Raw genomic sequence first — 23,659 nt, 5'->3', positions numbered from 1 at the left:
TGATAAATGTCTAAAGTTTCTTATAAACTAAATCAAGGCCAACCATGTTTTATTAATAAGCTAACTTTCAAACATACTTTGCCCTCTGTATATTGTATCACACTTTATATGCCATCCTGTTTACACTGCTTGCCCCAATTTTACTCAATGCTGTTAACATCCTTTACTTAAGAAGGCAAACCTCAATGTATATGTATAACATTGTCATAAAGGGTAAATGTTATCATCTGCAAAACTGCATGCTACATACCAGGTGTGGTAAGAAAGGGCTTATTCCTTTATTGGTCCATCTCCTTTCCTCTAATGTTCCTAGCCAAATGTACTCAACCAGCATGCAGCTTAGCTGATACTATCACCTTGCCATGGAAAATAGACTTCTGTCGTGTCCTTGAAGATTTTCCCTCTCTCGAGAAACAATGCTGTGGGGCGGATGCTAGATCACTCTATCCCACTTCTAAGCAGTTGTTCCCAGCTGAGAAAGATGAGAAAATATCAGACTGTTCCAGCCAAGAAGAAAGACAACATTCAGTTTCTTTGGACCCAGATCCTTCAGCTATTGCCAAGCATGAAGAGGGCATCCGAACATGTATTTTTGTTCTATAGAACATCCTTCACATAAATTATAAGCATTTTGAATAATGCTTCTATAAAATAATGTATGAATCTATAAATAAGTGGGAGAGTTCTGTGACTGGGTTGATCTGTTAAATCAGAGGACCTAAATTGTATTTCCAATTTAAGATTCAATGATGAGAACAGATGACAGCCTGAGGTAAACGTTCAGTGGGGTGGGAAGGGTTTGGGCAGTGCTCTCTGGCTTGGAATGTTAGGAAAATGTTGATCCAGATGGCTCCTAGTGACAAGAACCATGACTGTGACTGGTGAGATATATGGGTCATTTTTTTAACCTGTCTCTAGAAGTGAGCATTTTAAAGGTATGGCAGTGTTACTGAAAGAAGCATTACAGCAATTACAGAAACATGGTATCCTGCAATATGCCTTACAGTATGATATCTATGGGGGGAGGAGAGGGGGATCATCATGTTCATCAAGGTCAGCTGTGAGACATTTTGCAGGATCAGCCTTCATTGGAAAGGTAAGGCACTAAGAAAAAAGCATGTGTAGTGAGAGGCCCTCTTGCAAGTACAGCTCTGGTGAATGCAGCTGAGAACAGGATGTTCACACAGGCACAAAATCCCAAGTAACATGTATCATGAAACACTTCCCATTAGGTCAGAGTTGTACTGCTGATTCATTGAAATGCAAAGCGTTACACTTAGACTTCAGCTTTCAAATGTAATGTTCTGAAAAATGTTCCTTTCTGCTTGAAATAACTTGTCCTGTCTTCTGAGTTTTTTTGCAATGTTTTCCTATGGGAAGAGTTATGAGAAGATATGCAGAATTCAAGTGGAGGAGATTGAAACCCATTGGATAATTAAAGTGATACATGATTGGGAAAATACTTCTGTCTGTGACAATTAGGCATCTGTTAAAGGTTTTAACAAAAAACTAATGAAACTGTGGAAAAAAGAGAAAAAATTCGGAATGATGACTACAATGTACTAGATCTATTGTTTCACAGATGTGTTTTCCATCCTATCACAGTATGCTAAAGCACTTTAAAGCTCTCGCTCTTGTCAGGTTCTTGCATAACAGATCCCCTCTGCTCTTTAGGTGCCTTCTGACAAGTGCAGGATTCCTCTTTGCTGACCAGCCTCAAACCTCACCGAAACTAATGGGAAATCAGGAAGTTCCTCCACTAGGCAGATTTAGGCCCAGAGGTACAAATGAAAATATTTTCACTGTCTTTATCGTGTTCAGGAGATGAAAGGAGAAATTTCAGTGGCGCTTAGCACCAGCCCTGTAGACTCCATATTCTGGACCTTCTGCAGGATGTACAAATCCTATGTGCAATTCCTCTTATTTTTATTGTAGCTGATGAAAGTTCTCAGTGTGGGGAATTATGAGCTTTCAACTACCTCAGTTCCTGTGCAAAATCCCTCAGAAAAATCAGCTTTCTCTTCAGAAAGAATGAACTACCAGGTTCATGACTCAGTGCATAGTCTCCTACTGACCACCACCTCCCTCATTTCTGTACAATCTCCACATAGAACTGTAGCACTGCTTCCTCCCAGGCAATTCTGTAGTAACAGCTACAGCTAAAATTCATTGGGAGCTGAAGGAGAACAAATTATAATATGTTCTTTGTAAAAACCAAGTGAGTTGCAAGATCCACTAGCTACTTAACCAGTGAAAAGAGGAATGTGTGCTGGCAGTGGATGCACTAAAGCTTTGGATGCCTTACAGTTCAAAATCTTTCATTTATTTTCATATTGGCTGTATTTATGTGTATATATACATGCAAGAAGTCCACTTAAGCTGGACAAGAAACTTACATTAAAGTCATCAGAAAACTCTTAGTCATCAAAATCCACTACTCTAAATAATAAAATGAAGGCTATGCCCACCCTAGAAAAATAAACAAGGACATTGGCACAGTCTTTCAGCAAAGGTCAACTATTTTTCTTCCCAAGCTACTCTCAAGCACAGCTCAAGTAAAGTAAAAAAGGCTTCAGGGTGTTGTTTTTTTAAAATTTTTTTTTACTATCATAGAATCATAGAATGGTCCTTTGGACCTTGAGGTTTATCTAATACAATGTTATGGGTAGGGGCAACTTCTGCAAGACTACTCAAAGCTCTATCCAACCTGGCCTTGAATTCCTCCAGGACTGGAACACCCATAACCTTTCTAGGCAGTCTGTGGCAGTGTCTCACCACCCTCTGAGTAAATAATTTATTTGGAGAGGATTTTCACAGTGGTTTGTACATCTTATTCTGTGAGACTTTCTGCAAATTCCCAACTGAATGTCTTCAATACAGGTATCTTGAAAGACTGGTTGCTCTTAGGTTGCATCCTTCCTCTTCAGTGCAGGGTGTGGGGACAGTGCAGGACCCTCCCAGACTTTTATGGCCAACTATACGGCCAACTATATATGGTCAAGGGATCCATTCAAATGTTGTAGCTCACATGTGTGCGAGCACATATGGGTTTCCCACATGCATGCACCTCTCTCAAAAAGGAATCGAGACACCATCTAATGCCACATTTCTCATGTGCATGCCAGCAAAGCCTTGACTTCAGTGGGACAAGGGCTTTATCACTGCTATTCTCACCTTGGCTGGAGAGAACATTCAAGCCACAGAGAGCTCCTGACTGGCACAGAGCTGGGAGGTGGCCCCCGCTTTGCAGATGTTGGGCCAAGCATACAAGCCACAGCTGCTGGCCCTGAAGGTGTAACCCTAATCCTGTGCCACAGAGTGACTGCAGAGCAAAGGAGCCTTGGGCATGAGAGCTGGCTGAGAGGTTGTGTGTGTGTTTTGAAAGAATTAAAATGGCTGGCTGTTGGCGGGAAAATGGCTTGTTTAATTGCTCAGTGGAGGCCTGGCTCACCTATAGTGAGATTGGAGCAGTGTATAATCAGGGAGAGTGTAACTGATGGGAAAAATGTGCTGCTTTTACTGAGTGTAATAGATGCTATAAGGTACAACCTGCTGTGTAGTTTAACAGCTCCTATTAAACCCCCAGACAAAGCATTTGCTGGGACTGTGGAAATTCTGCAAAATGGCCTGTCCCAAAAGTGACTGGAGAGCACAGACCGTTTCTTTTTTTTTTTTTTTTTTATAAACCAAATCATAAAAATTAAAAAAATAGAAAAAGCGATTTCTGAATATGTGGCTGGATTAATGAAATTAACAGAGCGCACTAGTTCAGAAGAGTTTAATGACACTCTAAGGGAAATACAAAATGAAGCCATTCAAACCAGCAACTGAATTAAGCTGACTTGATCCCTTCTGTGCTACAAATTGATTCAACAATGAAGACAACTGCTAAAAATGCCAGGGAGCTCCAACAGCATCTGGTAATCTTTACAACAGATAAACTGGTGGTGAGGCAGACAGCACAGGCAGCACATGAACTGTACGTTTTTCCCCCTATTCTTGTGGTAACCAATCTTCAAAACATGTTCACTGCAAAAATACAGAGGTTAAAAAATACAACTACTACTTCACAAGGGGCATGGTGAAGGTCCCAAATGGCCTCCTGGAGTCTCTGGGAAATGCTGCAGCAGCCCTACACTAAATTAAGCCATGGTTTTATTTCTATATAATTAAAGTAGCAAGACTTAATACAAAGCTCATTTCACAGTCTGCTGCTTGTAACTGTGCTAACACTGTTAGGAACTGCTCAAAAGCACAACTGAAACATACAAAAAAGAAAATCCTTGCTGCATTGACTGTTTCTACAGTGAAGGTAAAGAAAATAAAAAGGAAAAATATGTTAAATACCCAAGGAATGAGAGGATAGTATTCCACTCTGCAAGTGAGTATACAGTTTGGTACTGCTGGAGTAATATCTCTGCTGCCACAGACACAATCAGGCTACTGGGATGCTCTGCTCTGTATTTTCTGCTGAAGACATCCTGACTCCTGACTCCAGGGCAAGAATGCACCTCTGCAGACAGTGCAGGTAGAACAGGCAGCCCAAGCTACATAGATACTCCCAATCCACTCCTCCCAGCCAAGCAGGAACTCATAGCCCCCATGGCATGAAGAAAGCAGAGAAGAGTCCTTTCTGACAAGTAGAAGGATTGCAACAAGAAGTTGATGACCACAGTAACAGAAACGGCGAGAATCTAAAAGAATCTAACAGCAGAGAAGTTATGGTTGTGTATTGTAGGGGTGAAAGAATCTGTGCTATGTATATGCAAAAAAAAAAAAAAAAAAGTCTGGAGGATATAGCTAATGAACAGGAATTCTTGACCATCAGTCAGTTATGGATTACAGAGCCACGAGTATCCTGTGGCTGGGAGAAAACCAAATGTTTCTGAAGAATATATTATAGTGGCATTTTGACTATCCCATGATGTGTTGGTGCTATTGAACAAGAAAGGCCTTGGGAGACCTACCAAGATTACTAATCTGGTCTGTCAACAGCTGCTTTTAATACTACTGATGAATTTCCTTCAGTTACCCTTCTGAAACCAAGTGTCTCAGTTGCTCTCTGAAATTTTAAATTACTCAGAGTTGGAGTGTTTGGGTCAGTCTCTCTGATGTCACATCCGTAATGAACCAACTCTCATTACTCATTAAAATGTCTGAAAGAACACACTGCATGATTATTGAGGTAGTTACTCCTTGTGATGGGAAAGCTGGATCCTGACGCTGTAGGAAAGCATGCAGTCACAGGATTTAAGTCTTTTAGTGCCTGTGTTTCATCATGGGTTGGTTTGTACCTACTGACAAAATAAGGAAAGGGAGGGGCAAAAATCCCCTCTCCAGACACACAATGCAGCAGGAACAGGTAAGTGGGGAGGCACATCACCTTCAATTTCTCTTCCTCAGTAAACTGCAGTGTCTCAGCTGGAAAGATTTTTTACCATCCATGAAACAGAACCCTTGACTGCTTCAAGTTGCAACTTGGATAAAAGGAAATAAAAAACAACTGAATTGATACTCTTCCAGCCACTATCTACCCAAGAAACAAGCATCTACTCCAGCCTTTCTGATCTCCTGTTTTCTACTGTTTCCACAGATAAAATTAAAAAAAAAAGGTGATATCTGCCATATTGCCTCTCTTGTAGATATTTAATATTAAATTTAATCATCCAGTTCCTACAAAACTCTTTCATCTCAAACAAATCTTAGAAAAAAATCTCTTCCCTCAAAATCTTATTGCTCATAGAAAGTGCTGAGCCTTGGCCTAAACTATAGCTTAAATGAATTTGAATATGAAACAACATTCAGCCCTGACATACTTTGATATTGCTGTAAAGACATCAATGGATCCACTTCAGATCATTTCCAAGAAACCAGGCTGAACTTAAGGGCTTATATTTTCTCCTAGATGTCTGGAAGCTGTGGATCACTGACCTACCAAGTTTTTCAGCCCTTTTATCTATTTTCATTGTACTTTTATTAACACATGTACTGAAAACAGTCAGCAATACATAACGCTCTGGCTTCTGCTGTATTTGTATATTGGTGCAATATTTTTTGCTTTGTTTAAAGGTCAGATTACATTAGCAGTTCACATTCCTGGTTAAACATGCAGGCAGATGTTTTCTTCAGGGGGCAGATCATGTAGGAGGAGGCATCTTTCTTTCCTCCGGTCTTCAGTCAAGCTAGGCTTGTCATCCTCAGCTGTGTAAATGTGCATCTTAACTGAATGGCATATGCTTCATTTCGGGCTAACATTTCAATGAACTTAAAACCATTCAAGGGTTTGTTATCTCTTACTTAAATCCTGGGACACAGAAATTAATGGAAGGTCTGCTGTTGACTTCAGGAAACGGTACTGGAACTCCTGCCTCCCCCTCAGCAGAAATGTGGTTCAGTCATGAAAAATGGAAATATATTTCACTCTATTTAGCAAGAACACATTCTGAAATGCAATTTGGCACTGAGGAAATAAGTCTGGTTCATAAAACAGCCATGTATGAAGAAATGACTTTTTCAAAGCCTCTAGTTTCTTTTTAATTAGGCTAATAACCCAAGGCTGTGACAGGTCTTCTGCAGAGCTGGAAGTCCTTGTGGACTCAGCCTCCAACTGCACGTGCACATTTGAGTTCTACACTTTTTCTATTCTTTTCTGTGAAGCATGCATCCTCCCGCTTGAATTTTCAAGGTCCAGTTGAACATGCAGGATTTTTGCAAGGAATTGATTAAAACAAAGGTTTCCAAGTTGGGAGATTGTGGCATTACTGCAGCTTTCCAAAGCATTTGCTTTTAATTCATGGCAAAGAGAAATTCAAAATGATGAAAAAGAATGTAAACAAGGCAGTATTCCCCCCGCCCCCCTCCTCCTCCCAAATGCTCTCCTAGGCTAGGACTCTGAAAGCTGCTTTTTACAAAACAGAGGACAGTGGAAGTGGATCTGCCAGCTGTTCTCTAGCAGGGCACTCTCCTGTGTTCTGACTGGGTCAAGAGGCTGAGTTTGTCTCTGGTACTGCCCCATTGACTCCTCATTGAGTGTTAGAAGTCTTCACCCATAGATTAAATTAGCAGCTGTGTCTCCTGGTGGCTTCCTTCAGTCTAGTCACATATGGCTCAGTAAGCAATTCTTACTGCCACACACGGCTGAGAGGAAGGTTGGATGCTAAGCTTAGTCAGAATGACTCTGTGTACAGGATGTACTTTAGAATGATACTGCAGGGCTACCTGCTGTTTGCTAAGACGTCTCAATTCTGTTTTCAGTTGCTAACAAATCTGCAAAAGCATGATTTGAACCTTTCCAATGGTCATTTGTAGCTGGGCGGATCTTTTGAAAAACAGATGAATATCTACTAAAAGAAAAAAAAAAAAAACAGTATGACCACATCCAAGACTGTACCAAGAAAAAAATAACCAGCTTTGCCACTCTTGAAGAAACAGATGTGGCTTTTTTTAAACAGAAAGCTTGAAAGCAACTGTACTAGTGAGTCCAGCCTTTCTCATGTGATTTCTGTACAAGGGATGGGTCTGCTCCTGTGAAAGCCTGCTCAGACTAACTGAGCTCTGAAAAAAATAGTGGGCTTATAGGCAGGAGCCTTTTCCTGGTTAGGTTGGAAGAATGTAAAGCTGCTGAGCATGCGCACGTTGCTTCCAGTCTGCAGGCATGTCACCACTTGAGCCCTGCAAGGGCCTGAGCTTCTCCTCATGTGGCTCCATGTCTGCTGGCATGGCCTCCCACTAGGGAATGCCTCCGGAAGAGGAGGAAAACTCTCTGATCTGAACCTTGCATAAGACGAAAGCAAAGCTGGGTGGAAAGGAAGGAGCCCCGTTATGGCAGCAAGATGTTTCCTGCAGGATCACTGGCAAGTGGAAAGGAAATATGGGACTACTTAGGCAATGAGACATGTCCTGAGAGATGGAAACAAGGAAGGAGCGATAGATCAGAAGAGGATTTAGGAGAGAGAATTGGATATGGGCTGGAAAGGAAGTCACGGCTAGAAGGTGAAATCTGAGGAACAGATCCTAGCCTAGTAGGGTAATGAGGAGAAACTTCTCTTTGTCAGTTGCAGCTTTTTTCCCAGTCTCAGAGTCAATCAATCAAAAGCTGGGAACTTTGAAAGAAAGGTTATCCTGCAAAGGAAAAGATTGCAATCCTAAGGGGAAAAATACTATGTGATCATTTAATTAACGTCTGTATCATGATGCATATGCAAAAGTAGGCCAAATTTAGGTTGTGCAGACTGTAAATATTATTTTTAATTAAATTGAATAAACATTTTATGACCTGATGATTTTTTTTTATTATCATTTAGGGGAAGGAAAATTGTGGAAATATTAACAGCGGCCAAAACAATGAGATAGAGAACACCAATATTGGAAAATATTCAAGAAGCATATTCAAGAGACAAGAAATTATCTCAGGAGAACCACAGGCTACCAGAAATTATTTCCACTTCACTTGAGAATTCATTTGTTACATCTTTTTGTTACATTTTTTTTAATTCCCTGGAAACTCATCTAGTACCTATGGGGATAATTTTTGAGTCACTACACTGTTATTCAGTGACTAAAAACTGCTGATGTCTCTGTTTATGACTCAGTTTTCTGTTATTTCAAGAGGAAGTATGTCTACTCCTTCATGATAGGGAAAGAAGCCTGAATTCTACAGAAATTTTTCAAATCTTCTGAGCACTATCACATCCGGCTGCAGATTAAACAAACACACCCAGCAACATATGGAATTAAGAGCTAAGGAGAAAGCCCTTTAATGTTGAAGGAAATGTTTCTTCAAATGCTTTGGATCAGGCCTCACATTTCCACTGGAAACCATGGTACATTTTCCACTGGAAGCTTTTACATCCCTTTGTACAAGGAATAACTGAAGTGAGGGTGTTGCTTCATGTACATGTATGCTGTAAGTTCACTGTAAATGCTCAACATCAGAGATTACTTTTGTAACTTTCAGGCAACATTTCTTTTGCTGTCAGAATGGAAAATGGACAAGCTCAACTTCTACAAGAGCTGGCCATTTGGTTCAATGGAGCAGTGTTTGGAAGCAGTAGCTCAGCCCTGGCATCGCTCTTCTGAGGAAATAGAAGACGTTCCATACTCAGGGCAGATTTCTTTTGGACTGACTGCTTTTCTGTGAAGGAGATCACACTGAGGAGCATCTGGCTCTGTGGCTGAGCTCCTCCTGGAAATAAAGCCTAGGTTTCCAGCAGGATGGAGCATCCCACTGCAGCACTCCCCTTGGATTCAGCCGGTGGGAACCTCAGCGCCTCATCTTACTGTGACAGGGGGGTGTCAGAATTTGGCTGAGAGTCTCTCCCAAAACAGTACACTGTCAGATACAGAAATCTCAAGATTTTATCTACAGCACCATTATTTTCCCTTTCTTTGTGTTTGCACAGTGAATTAAGTTATTTTGGATTGGAACCAGCATGCCTTTATTTGAATATATTCCCATTGAGCCTCATTGGAGTTTGAAGAAAAAAAAAAAAAAACAACAACAAAAAACCTAGATCAGATCTGCAACATTTTACTCCTTTTATTATTAGTTTAAAGCAGAGGCTATCTGAAGGCTCACTAAAATAAATGAAGTTGAGAAATGTCAGTGGGAGTTTGGCTTTCCTGTCTGCTGAGAGCAATTTTTAAAAATTGATGTGTTTTCTTCTATGTCATAGATTTGGCTTTTATTATCAGGCCCAAAAGCATGTGCTCTCATCCCAAATATGGTACTTGCGTTGATTTTAATTCTTGTGCTGAAGAATTAGGGTACATCTACACACAGTTTGCTACAATAGTTCCTCCTCAGGCACTGAGGGACTTCAGCTGTAGTTATCCCTGTTTCTTGTACATGCGTATTGCAAACGTGATGTGTCATTTTTGTGCTGCAGTTGATAGGCTGAGTGAGCAATTATTCTGCAAGAGAAGCTGCTCTTTGAAGTTAGGGCTTGAGATCACAAATGGAGGATGTGTGCCCAGCCGCTCACAGGAAAATAGAGAGGCCCACTCTGCTGTGCCACCTTTAACAAACATGCAGTGCTAGTGAGGGCTTTAAAAGAAAACAACACAGTTCCTCCTGCCACCCAGTAAAAAATGTACGTTTGCAATCTCGTCTTGTTTTGCATATGATTGGTAGCATACTTTTAAACTGCTGTAAGTAATAAAAATATATATGTGCAAGTTGGCTATAAGAAATGCCAAAGTTTCACCTAATAAAATTTTGGTATGCCTCAATTTTCAAAGTAAATTTGATTTATTTGAGCCACCAGCCATCTGATGACAGCCTTGTGTTTTTTATATGACTCATGTCCCAAAGGGTCTAGAATATGCCAATAGTGTACCTTGGACCGGATCCAGTGTCCGCAAACAGGTTTTCATTAGACTTTGATGCCAGTTGCATTGGGGAGCAGAGAGGCTGCTGAAAACCAGCTTTACTTTGGGATCATTTCTTTCTTCTATAAGAAATAACAAAGATCTTTTTTAGAGAAGCTTTACGCCTCTGCATTGTAGGTGTATGGCAATATTTTAGGGAACAGTAATCTGTTATTGCAGGTGGTCATGCTTCAAGCACTTCCGTATTTTGAGAATAGATCAGACAAAGTGCAACAACTTTTATTGAAAAATTGCCGAATTTGTAAATTAGAAACACATTTTTTCTGTGACCGAGATTAAGTTAGCATGTATTACAGTCACTGGGACTTCTCTGAAGCACTAAGAAGACTATAATTGCATAGATTATTCCACATATGCTGTGTTGGGACTATGACCATCCTAACAGCACCTCAACTGGCCAGTTCTAGATGATGTTTAATATCTCTGCCAATACCGTTAGAGTCTTTGGGCTCGGGCTCTTGGCACAGCAGCAGGTACATCCCTTCTTCTCATCCCCACAGCTCTGGCATCACTGTTTCCTGGTCAGCCATGTGAGAAGGCAACAGGAACTAGATTAACTAGACTCCAGTTTCTGGGAAGAACCCAGGCTGAATGTTGCTTTACTGTGGTTGATGTAATAGATTCAGTGGCACCATGTTCATTCTAAAAATGGATGCATGCTTGCCCTCCTCTTCCTTTAATGTTACCACACTTAGGAGTCTTAAACAGGACAGGAGCATAAACAGCAGCAGAGGAGACTCAGCTGCTGTGAGATGCTGGTGGGTGTGTACTCCAGTCTGGTAGAATTACGTCTTTGAGGTAGCCAGATTTGCATTCATCACTGATAATTATGTAGGAGTATGAACAGCCTTTGGCCTTTATCTTATCATAAACTGGCAAAATATTCAAAACTTATGGATATCACTAGGATTTTTGTTTCCTTTATAATCCCAGAGCACTTTTGACCCTTACTTAAAGTTTCCATGGGAAAAACAGTTTTGTGCATCTTTAGCTGGACACCATTGCTGACACAGGGGATAGGGAACAGTTCACTGTCCTGGAACACTCCTGGCCATGGGGTGCTGGACAGAAGAGGGAGGGATAGAGACTTGTGTCTCCAGCTGCATGTGGCATTACACCCACATTGCAGAATGCCATCACTACTATTTTTGTTGTGCAGGCTTCTCCTCTCCTCTGTGGGCTACTTCTTGTTAAGTGGTGTTCTTTGTTTTGTTTTTTATTTTAATTCAGTAAGGGGCAGAGACTCTTAGACTGTCAGAGAGGGATTGGTGGCTAGACAAAGCGAGGAACTGCTGAAATTCAGCCCTCTTCCTGTAGCTATGTGGCTCCAGTCAATCCACAGCAGTAGCTGAGCACCTCTCTCCTCACCAACTCCAATCAGACATGAAGTGGCACACAGCTGCTCAGGGCATGAAAGCTGGGAAGAAGAAATCACGTCTCCGGGCTTAGGATTTTATGGTGCATGATACTGGTGGTGGAGAAAAATTGGAGCACTAAGCAATGCCTACTGAGTACATTTGAAGGTTGACATTATTTCCAGAGATGCTCATAATGACTGATTTTCTAACTTACAAATTAGTATGAATATTGGTATTAATTCCCTGGTACCTACTACTCCTTGTTTTCTAATTAATCAAAACTAAGCCCTGAAGGCAAATATCACATATCTCCCTCTCACGGTGTGCAGCTGAGTGGTCTCTCAGCATCAGGAAGTGCTGGCTGTGTCACTGTGACTGTTCCCCACCACAGGAGCCTGTGTAGAAGCTTTCTTTCCTATCTGAGTTCCTTCATGTGCTGCTGAAATTCCACCTCAAATGATCTGGTTTCACAGGCTTGATGCTTGCAAGCAGAACCCATGCAAATACCCCACGCCATGTGGTCATTAGTCACGCTTGGTTACACTTTTCAACAGCTTCTCAGTGTGAACCTTGAAAAGGTCCCGCTCTATTTTACAGTTTTTTAAAGCTTGCAACTAGTAGAAGTGAAGGGCAGGTTTCTGAGTGGATTTATTTGGCTTTTTAATTCCATTACACTTTAACAGGAAAGAAATATTTCTGTGAGCTTGTGGACACCTACAGAGTGCGATGCTAAATTCATTTGGATGTTTGCAATAAAAGAAATTGGGAATGCTTTCCCAAGCTTTATTTTCATAAATAAGACTTTCCTTCTGGCTATGGTGAAAGCCTTTGAAAAAACAGCCCCAAGGAAATGCAAGAATTCCTCCTAGACCTACACGCTTCCCAAAATTGTCTGAGCCTGGAAACTGGAGCAGCATCTGCAAGAGGGAAGAGCCTAGGATATAGGGCTCACCAGAGAAGGTCTGGAAATATGCAGTTTCCAATAGCTCACTGAAGAAGCTGTGTTAAAACTGAGGTGAGGACAGTCAGCCGCACCCAACCGTAATTTACACTGTGAGAGATTCCGGACTCCTTCCACCAAGTTAAACTTCCTTACGTACTTGTAAGGAGAGTAGCAAGGGGACTCGGGCTAAGTTGGTATAAATCAGTCACAGAAAACCCCAAAAAGATTCAGCTGAAGTGTCCTGAGAGTGGAAATGCCAAGTGCCTTCCACAGGGACTGCTCACAGAGGGCTTGGAGCACAGGTTGGGCTGGCTTAAACCTGATTTGCACTTTAGTGGGTGTGATGTGAGTGGGTTTAAATTGGTGTTTGAGCATGACTGAAACTGATCTTGCATGGCAGGTTTTTGCTCCTGAATGTAGTCCCATCTGCATCAGCAAGAGCTGCTGGTGAAAAGCATCGGCAGGCCCCAGTGTTACAGCAACATTTGGCTCCAACGCGATGGAATATTGCAAAAAATCCACCATGTACGCTGTGTGTATATATATGGTGTGTGTTCCCATGTACAAAACTGTCAAAGTACTGCCCCACCTTGGAGCAGAGGCAGATGCTGCCAAGCTTCTCTGCTGCCACCAGGCCCACCAGCCCAGGGCTGCCTCCAGCATTCCTTTCTGCACAGTGCTCCTTCTGCCTTGCTCCATCTCTGTCAGCTCTGGCTATTTCTCCATTCCGCAGTCTTAGGAAGGAAAAGGAAAATTTGAGAATATTTCTCCATCCTAAGCCATTTTCCTCCAGCCAGAGCAGCCCAAGATGAAATAACTTGCCCATTTCTTACCACTTGGCTGCTGCCTCCTTCTGGCTTAGCCTATGACAGCTACGTCTGCTGCTGCTGAGTGTTACAGCTCTGCTATAGATGGAAACGCTGCTTACACCTCTCAGCTTTGCACCCTCTCATTCATGCAGCCCAGGCTCAGCAGCAATGGAGGAGGGAGATATATTATTATTATTATTTTTTAACCTTGAAACATATTTTCCAGTAAAATCTACCATGTATTAGGAATAGTTGCAACTTTTCTTATAGATCTCAGTATCAGCTAAGGTTCCTAAGTTCTTTGTTGATAGCTTAGTCTTTTTTTTTTTTTTTCTTTCAGGCTTGAAAGATTTACGCTACCCTTTCCAAAAGTCCTGCTGCCCTTTCCCAAGGAGCAGCATGCACCTGTGAAATTTTCAGAGTTCATTGGATTTGTGCACAGCTCATGAATGTTTTCTGCTCCATCCTCAGTGGATTCCAGGAGCAAGTATTAACACAAGATCGGCTTGCCAGCTTGCTTTGCACAGGGACATATAACAACCAGAGGAAAAAAATAGTGTAAAACACATCTACCTTCAGTGACTTGAAGAATAACCGAAAACTCTGATTTCCTTCCTCTGCCTAAACCAATAATAATTATTTTTAAAAAATCAATCAAATCCCAAAAGAAAAAAGAAAACTTTTTTATATTTAATCATCTTATTCCTCTTGTTCTTTAGCATGTAATAAGCCCTTTAGGCAGCCAGGGAATGATTTGTTGAGAGTGGTGTTAGTACAAGTGTTATGTGGGGAGGCTGACAGACTGAGCTGTGTTCAGCCTGAAAAAGAGAAGATGACCCACAATTAGTTCTAGACAGAAAGAAGGCAGAGTCTGACTCATTTCAGGTGCAGTATTGCAGATTCTCATTAGATATTAGGAGGATTTACTTAGAATGAAGATGGTCAAACACTGCAAAATGTTGTCCAGTATCTTTCTTGAACATTCTCAAAATTCTGTGATTAAACCAAGCTGGTCCAGCTTTGAAATTGGACGTAAGCTGACAGTTGGACCAGATGATCTCCAGGTATTTCTTCTAAATTAATGGCTGCAGAAAAATCATGAATGAAATTCTGTTTCTCTCTTGAACCTTTCAGTTGTTGTCTAGCTGGATGTGGGTTGAAACTCTTATGTGAAAAGACAGCTCACAGTTTTCTATCAGGGCAAGTACTATTGAGTTGTTAAAGCCCTGTGGATGCATATTGTCCAGGGGAGAATCAAGCATTTCAGTCACTGAAGTAATGTGGGATGGGTGTGGGAAGGAAAATTACCAGCCCAAGGACAGAGAAGCAGGAGAAGAGCTCTGGAGAATTAGCTCAGGGTACTATCTGCTGCCAGAGGATGTGAAAGATGGGGAGTTGGAGTATTTGCCTACTACTCCAGAAGTATTTACCTTGTTATATATAATCCCGGGCAGCCAATGGCTCTGAAGGGCTCTGGTAAAGGCAGGAGAGGCAGCAGAAGCATGGCTATATATGAACTTGACATACTCAACTGGCAAGCAACAACAGGCTATTTGCCTGTTCTGGAAACTGACCAGTTTCCAGATATCACATCATATAATTTGGTATTATTCTACAATACTCATTTTTTTTTTTCCTAGGGATGGATTGTTTGTGAGGCTTTACCACCATCTTAGGTGAAGATTTTATTGCCTTATGAAGCCCTTGTTGACGTAGGTATAATGTTCAGTGTCATTCTCTTCCCGTTCCATTGTCAACTCAGAAATATGTAAGAACTATATAAAAGGAGGTGCTAATAGCAGACTAGCTGTTGAACTTCTGTTCAGCCTGGAGAAAGAAGGCTGCAGGGTGACCTCATTGTAACCTTTCAGTAAATAGGAGGGGAGTCAACTCTCTTCCAGGGTAGGTAATGGCAGGATAAAGGGAAATGGTTTTAAATTGAAGGAGGGAAGATTTAGGTTGGTCAGGGGGAAGTTCTTTACAGAGAGAGTGGTGAGGTGCTGGAACAGGCTGCCCAGAGAGGTTGTGGATGCCCCGTCCCTGAAGATGTTCAAGGTCAGGTTGAATGGGGCCCTGGGCAGCCCGGTCTGGTATTAAATGTGAAGGTTGGCAGCCCTGCCTGTGGCACGTTGGTTGTAGCTTGATGATCCTTGAGCTCCCTTCCAACCCCGGCCATTCTATAATTCTGTGATTCTATGGTTCTGAAGGTCCTCATTCCCTTTCCGCATACTTGTTCTGAAATGAACTGAATCCTGCAAAATCCATCTCTCCTCTTCCTAGCATTCAGAAAGGCAGAAGAACTGCAAAAGAGAGTAAGTGACAGAAAATTAAAATTCCTAAGTTTGTTGCTGGGTTTCCAGGGAAGGTGAAACCGAAGTGGATCTGGTACAATTGAGAAAATTACACTGATGCAAAAAAAGAGCATACAACTCAATATTCCTTCTTGCTATAGAAGTCTCCAGGAAAAGAACAATGCCCTGGACTTATTTTTCAGACTTCGCCACATAATGTCATGCTAGTCAGATGAAGGTGAACATCTTAAAAAATGACTAGATCTTTGCTGTGGAATGGCCCAACTTCCAGAAAGATGGAGTGTCTAAGTGCATTTCCTCTAGACTGATTGTGTAAACTGGCCTGAAACTGAATTCTTTTTTGACTCAAGTCTTCAGTGTCAGTTGATAGTTTGCAATATTCAGAATTAATCTTGAACACTGATTATAATTTCCATAGCAGTGGTTTATTGATCTGACCCCAAACACTGGTTCATTTGTGTTAAATTTCTCAGAAACAACGGCATCTTTTTACCCTCATGCACTTTGTTTTCAATAAGTGGGTATAAAAAGGGAGAACTCTAAGACTAGATTTAAGATATCTTATTTATAATATAAAAACAATGTGGATTTGTGTTGGCTTGGAAACAAGCCTTAACTTGAGAATCTTTTCCCATACAACAACTTATTTATTTTGAGATTATTTTTAAACAACCACAGCATTCATTCTCCATCCAGGGATAAGACAAAAATCATCCAAAAATATTTGCTAGATGTTGTCTTATTTAGCAGTTTGATACAGGGTATTTCTTAGAAAGAGCTGATATCTTTTTCCAGTAAATGTTCCACAGAAGTAAACAGACTGATAACCTGAAAACTAAGAATCCTTAACTTTCCTTAACTTGGTAAGTCTTGATGTGTAATTTTGTAATTTTTACATGTAATTACTTATGGCCATATATTATCTCTACAACTACATGAGTTTCCATGGATAATTCTATCTGAAAGTGGGTTTTTTTTCTGTCTTCCATTTTCACTTCTACCTCTTCACTGTAGGAAAGGTGGAAATATGTTCTACTCTACAGCTGCACACACAGTGATTCTTCCCTTTTTTTTCCATACAGTTAGTATTCAAACTCTCACTAATTATATCTAAGTGCCTCAACCAATGGGAAAAAATCTTCAGTCAATGGTAATAGGGACAAGTACAACAGAGAAAGCACTTGCTGGAGTGATGTTAATGTGTGCAGAGGCAGTCCAGAAAGGCTATGAAAAGCTCTAAAATGTGAAAGTAAACTCAAACTCAGCCTGTGCCTTCAAAGACTAAGATAAATGTGAGATTTCTATATGAGAGTTTCTTCCTAGGAGCTGATAAATTTCCACTACCAGGTTAAAGAGAGGAGTTGGTCTCAAGCTCAATCATGGTTTAAAAAACCCGACACGAAGCTTGAAGGATCTAATTTGGGCAGAAAGCTTCAAGCAGAACATTATACTTTTGGCTTGAGCCCCTGTTAAAGTTGCTGGGATGCAAGAACATGGTCAAAATTAATTTTTCTATCCAGTACTGTTTCAGAGAATGGATATTCTCTCCAAAATTGTATGGGAGGATTTAGGGAGACCCTTCAAAAACACCCACTGTTTTCTAGGCAGTCTGTCTAACTTTCTAGGTATGTGGCCATAGTTTTCACTTTGGAGAGAGCCAGAACTCCTCGCAAAAAAATTAAAACAACAACAACAACAATCTAGCTTATTTCTCTAGCTTTTTTCTTCCTTCTCTTGAACTCTGTGGATACCTCTTGTAAGAAAAATTTTTCAGTAAAATTTGGGAGCTGATACAGGTGTGAAAATACTGCACAGTTTTTGTCTTGCTGCTCATGATCATTTGAGCCTTTTGTATTTTCTGAATGTTGGTCTCTCCTATTCACTTCATATTTCATAAGGAAAACATCCTTTTTCTCTTGTAGCTCTGCTTTTAGCCATGGGCTTAGACCATTCCATGAGATGAACTGCAAATCTCCCTGGCAATCACTTCCTCCATTAGTGCCCAACATTTTGGTTATACAGGAGTCAGAGATGGAGGAGAGCTCTTGAGCCATGGGAATAATATACATGAGTCCCAGATGAAAAAAGGACCTACTCTCAAGGCCTGGGGGCATAGTACTTTCACCATCCTGTAAAGAAGGCAAAGGACATCCAATTTTGTGGTGAAATGCGAAAGACCTCAGTAAAATAATTCTGAATGTAAATGTATAGTTGTGCAACAAAGCTGGCCCATGAATCCTCAACCAAAACCCCATCATTCAAATGAAACACATTAGGGGAGTAGTTCCTGATTTTGTTTTGGGAATGTGATAAACCACTTCCTTGTTGCCAAGCAGATAAGCACTAAAATACAGTGCAAACAAGGAACAAAATTCGGATGGCTGAGCTGAGGAGACAATACAGAAATTTGCAAGATATTCACTCTTTTTTTTTTTTTTTCATCCAGTGATAGAATTGTGTAAATCTGATAAATAATGACTTTAATAACATACATAGAAATCATCATTCATTTTTCCAAACTGCCACTGGAATTGGCTCAGACTGTCTGCATTTATAATATTTGAGCAGAGATTGCATTTCACAGACTGTTGTGCAATCTCTCACATCTGGTGTTTTGCTATAGTGAATTAGAAAACCTTCTAGAGCAGCCCATTAACATGACTCCTGAAAGGGAGTTTAGGAAATGTTGGATGGAATACGGTCTGAGGGGCCAAAGACTGTACTGCCCTATGAGCTGAACTGCTTCCCTACCTAGCCTGTCCTCAGGCTGTGCAGAACTCAACCCATCAAAACCATCCCAGCCCTGGAGGTGCTTTCCTTCATTCATTCTATATCTTTTTAAAGATGAATTGCAGAAAGATGAGCATGCTTAAGTGGAAGATGAATCACTCCTACTCCCAGCCAATTGAGTAATGTAGGAAATATGAATGAAACAGCCCTTTTAATAGCTTTGGCTGGTTCTGCAGGGGAATTTAAAAATCAGGAGTGAAGCACTGAGCTTGGCATTCAGCTGGGAACCAGCAACATATGGAACAGGGCACCTAGATGATGTGCTCCTGGCAACTTGAAACAGGCCATTTGTGTTCTGAGCCATCTGGAGTGTCTCTATAAGGTCAGTGATTTCATTATTTAGCAATCTCAGTCATTCATCTGCAATTCATAGCTGTGTAGCTCGCTACAGGTAGGTCAAAGATGATGGGCTGGAATGAGTCCCTGTGTCAATGTCTCTGAATCCAGTAGCAAGTGAGTGGGAAGCACATTAAGACTATGGGACATCTGAGAGCTGGCCTATTGATGCATTAGGACACCAGGATTAGAGATGTCTAAGTTCTTCACTCCTGATTTTATTATTTGTAAGCCTAAATAACTGCCTGGATCTGGGCCAAATGTCTCTGAAGTGTTCATGCTGCTCATGGCATCTATCCTTTGTGAGCCATATGGGAGGGTGGCACCCAGCAATTATCTTGGAGAATGGGTGTCTAAAAACTGTACCATGCAAGTGTTAATTGAAAAAATCATGTGACAGGAAAGATTCACAAGCAGGTATTAGACCGCAGGCTTGGGTGAAACTGGTTAATAGCATTCCCTGCAATCTCCCAGAGCAGTGCACACCTCATAATAACACCAACATTATGTCTGAGAAAAGAGCGGCAGGAAGGAATTGGTAAGGCTCAAGGCTGACTCTCCACATCTGGCTCTGCGATTTGAGCCTGGATCACAAGCATAGACTTTCTTGGAAAGAACCTCGACTTGAGATGGACAAGTGAATAGAACAAGGGGAGGTGCTGGGCAGCAAAAAAGAACCTTTTGCTCAAGTATTTTCATGTACAAGGCAGAGGTAGATATTGCTATCCCTTTTCAGCCTTTTCACAGCGTGAAGTAAGCCCTGAAGCAATACTCCTGGATAAAAATCAGTGGATTGTAACACATACTATGCATCATGTTGTCACATGTTTGGATATTCCTTCCCTGAATGTGAATTGAATGTCTTAATTTAAATCACCAGCTGAAGGACTGGACCCTTATTCTTTAGTCTCTGGGAGGGCATTTTTAAGGGATAAACTACCACATCAGTAAGTGGACTCTCCTCAGTAAAGGAAAATTGTATTACAGAAAGTTTAAATAAACCAAACATACACACATCCATGGTTAATGATGGGATGCACTCATGAGTGTAGGGGGATCTGGTCAATGTAATTGTGAGACCACCCTTGATCACCTTTGAAAGGTCATAGCAGAAGGAGGAGGTTATTGAGGAATATAACAAAATAAATATCCCTGCTGTCTTCGAGAAAGGCAAGAAGGAAGGTCTGGGGAAATGAGGTTAGTCTGCTTCACTTCTTTCTCTGGGAAGAGATGGAGGAAATGATCCTGGAAATTTTTCCAAAGAAGTTAAAAACAAGAAGGGAATTATGAATAGACAGCATAAATATAAATAGGAATAGGCATGTCTGACCAGTTTAATAGTCTTCTGTGATGAGATGACTAGCCTGATGGACAAGGAGAGAGCATGGGATGTTATTTACCTTGATTATAGCAAGACTTTCAAGCTGTCCCCAGTATCCTCACTGAAAAAAGGATGCAGTGTAGCTTGTTTAAGTGGACGGTGAGGTACACTGAAAACTGTCAGAGCTCCCTTGTTTAAAGAGTAGGTGAACAGTGGCACAAAGTCCAGATGGAAGCCACTTACTGGTGGTGCACACTAGAAGCTGGTCCTGAACAGTATTAAAAAAATATGCCTTCATGTCAAAGGCCACAAGCACAGCAAACTGCATGAGTGGGATCATTATCAGCAGTCGAGAAAAGTGATCTTTCCCTTCTACTCATCCATAAGTGTGACATACTTGGAGCATTGTGTTCAGTTCTGGATTTACCAGTACAAAAAAAGATATGGATTTACTTCAGAGAATAATTATAAAGATGCTAAAGGGGTGGAGCATCTGACTTACAAGAAGAGGCTAAGAGCTGGCACAGTTCAGCACAAATATTGACATTACTTTACAGATATACAAGATTATTGGCCTGATGTTAATGACATTCTGTCAATCTCCTGTTTTATTTTGGCAGGACTTACTTAACGTCAAAACATATGAAATATGTAAACCTTGTGTGGACTAAGTAGGCTACAATGAAGACAATTATTGTTAAAAAAAAAAAAAAAAAAAAAAAAAAAAAAAAGATGTTATGATTTGGGGAATAGGAGGAGGTGTTGGTTGGCCCAGGGGAATACAAGCCTTCCCACCTTCTACTTTAATCTAATCCCTTCTGTTTTGTGACCAATTACTTATACACATTAGCTTTCCTATGAACACATTTTTGTCTGCATGACTTCAGCTTTGGATAGGAGGTTCATAAGGGTGGAGAGACTTGTTTTGCTTTCTAGTTTTGGGTGGAGGAGACCACTAACTCCAGCTGAAGGAGTTAATCCCTCATTGGCTTAAGTCTCCAAGAATTGGTTGTTCAGAATAAAGCGTACCACTGAATGCAATCACTGTTGGGCTAAACTATGTCACTTCTCACTTAAGCAGAGGCACTTAAGTCCTGAAAGAATGGGATGAGTATGAGGCTATGTAGGATTTTTTGAAAGTATTTTTCCACTAGTCACTCAGTAAAACCCAAGTCGTTCTTCAGACTGATTTATATGCAAGAGATTTTGAAAAGGACTGACCAACGTTTTGTTTAACTTTTAAGCAAGTCAGAAACTGAGAACTTATAACAATAATTTATTCACTGGGCAACAGTTCCTCAAGGATCCATGAAAAAATTCCTGACATATTGGGTTGATTTTAGAATTTTAAAAATGACTAATTATATATTATACACTGTGAGAAATAATTTCATTCTTTGTTTGTTTGTTTGTTTGTTTGTTTTAATGCACTATCAGCAGAATCCTGGGACACGTTACATAATCTGCATTACTGATTTTGGATTACACATGATAAAATAGAAAATCACTCTTGCACTGAAAGGTCAGTGGTATCAAAAGCAGGAGCAGAAGTCACTCACGAAATTTGCTTGAAGTAATCCCAAGGTCAGTAAGGGAAATTACTTATTTTTCTGAATGCTAGATGTGAAAACTTAGAGAAAAATTAGGCATCTTTGTATTTACTGCCATCCCATGTGAGAATCTGCTGTCATTACAAAACAGATAAATATTTGGTGTGAACAACACGGAGCTTGTATGGAATCCAACATTGTGTTTCACTGGAGCAGGGATCTGACACTTTTGCTTTACAAGGAGAAAAAGGAACTTTCCCTGCTTCTTATTTAAAAAAGTGGTTCTATCTCTGGGTGAACTGATATTTGTAAGTATAACCATATTTTCATTCGTACATCCTCCAGTGACCGGAGGAAAATCCAGAAGCAACAAAAATGCTTTTCCCAAATATATGGCTTCTCATACTTGTCTGTGACTGAATAATCTCCATTCCCCCAAGAAACAAGTCAAGCTTTTAATCTGTTTAACTTAATGAATATAAATTGCCACTCTGGGTACAAAATTTCACTACTTTTGCACAGTAAATGTAAACATCAAGGAGAAGACAAATGATTGGGTGAGAAATATCACCTAGCTTGAAGCATGGTCTTCTCAAGCTTCACCAAACAATGATGGAAATAATGGAGAGAAAGGAGAATACATCACAGGGAACAGTTGTTTTCCATCCAGTAATACCAACATCTTGCTGGATTTCTTTTTCACCCTCTTGGTACTGGCAAGGCAAGTGACTAATATAGCTAGTTGTTATGAGAACTCTGCAAGGCAATGACATCACATTACTCAGTTTGCCTCCTGTGTCCTCCAAGGAGTCAAAGGTCTCGTGTACACTCAAAAGAAAATCAAGTGACCTAGTTTGAAACGAAAGCAGCTTCCAACATAAACAAAACCAAAAATCCAGTATTTTTGCAGTTATGACAAACTAATTTGAAACTTAACGGTTTGGCCCTTGTTTTGAATTAGTCATTTTTATTTTATTTTTTTGTGAAGTGAAAGGAAAATGCCAAATGCTGTCAGAACATGAAACTTATTGGTATGAGATTTCTCTGTTAGATGATGTTTCCTACACTGATCTTATGCTGCCAACAACTAAAATACCTTTTAATGTGTTCTGGCTTTTAATGTATAGCACTGCCTAAGCTCCATATGTTTACCATTATCCATAGACTCATCAGTCCCCTTTATTTTCAAGAGAGGCAGTGATGGAAGGAGGCCAGATTGTGCAGCAACACAGTTCCGGTAGTGAAATTAGCAACTGCACAATATTCCCAGAGAAGAAGTCCTGTTTGGTTTTGGCCATAAGTCTGTTTCTGACACAAAAATGGCCATAGGAAAGGAACTGCATATGCACATGTGTTTATAAAAGCATGTGTACAATATAGCATGTACAACAGCCCTTCATATGCAGTTCTGATCTTCTCCAGGTTGACTAGCACTCAGTGACTCCATTATGCAAGGCCAAAAGTCGAGGCATTGAGGTGCAGTGATGCCAAGTAACTTTTCCAGAGTTCTGCCCTGAGTCTGAGCCAACCTGCAAACTGAACATGAGGCTGCAGCTCTGCAATGTCCTGTCCCTTGTGGCAGGAATGGCCGGAGGTATTTTTGTGTCTCACTCCATCTCCTGATCTTCTCCCCATCTTTGAACTGCAGAACAATGCTCCAGTGGCTCTGCCAGGACAGCTGTTTGTGGGGAAATGCTGTGGAACAAATCAGGAAAATGGCTATAAGAAAACCTTTTAATTTTAGTTTGTTCTTTTTTTTTAAGGGAAAGAAGGCATTTTGCAAGTCCAGACCTGCTGCCTGATCATGGTCACTGTATTGGTGCAGAAACCATTTTGTCAACATGCTCTGAA

The sequence above is a fragment of the Tympanuchus pallidicinctus genome, unplaced genomic scaffold (genome assembly GCF_026119805.1).
Source record: "Tympanuchus pallidicinctus isolate F22 unplaced genomic scaffold, pur_lepc_1.0 scaffold1, whole genome shotgun sequence".
NCBI classification, from domain to species: domain Eukaryota; kingdom Metazoa; phylum Chordata; class Aves; order Galliformes; family Phasianidae; genus Tympanuchus; species Tympanuchus pallidicinctus.
This window is presented reverse-complemented; position numbering follows the sequence as displayed.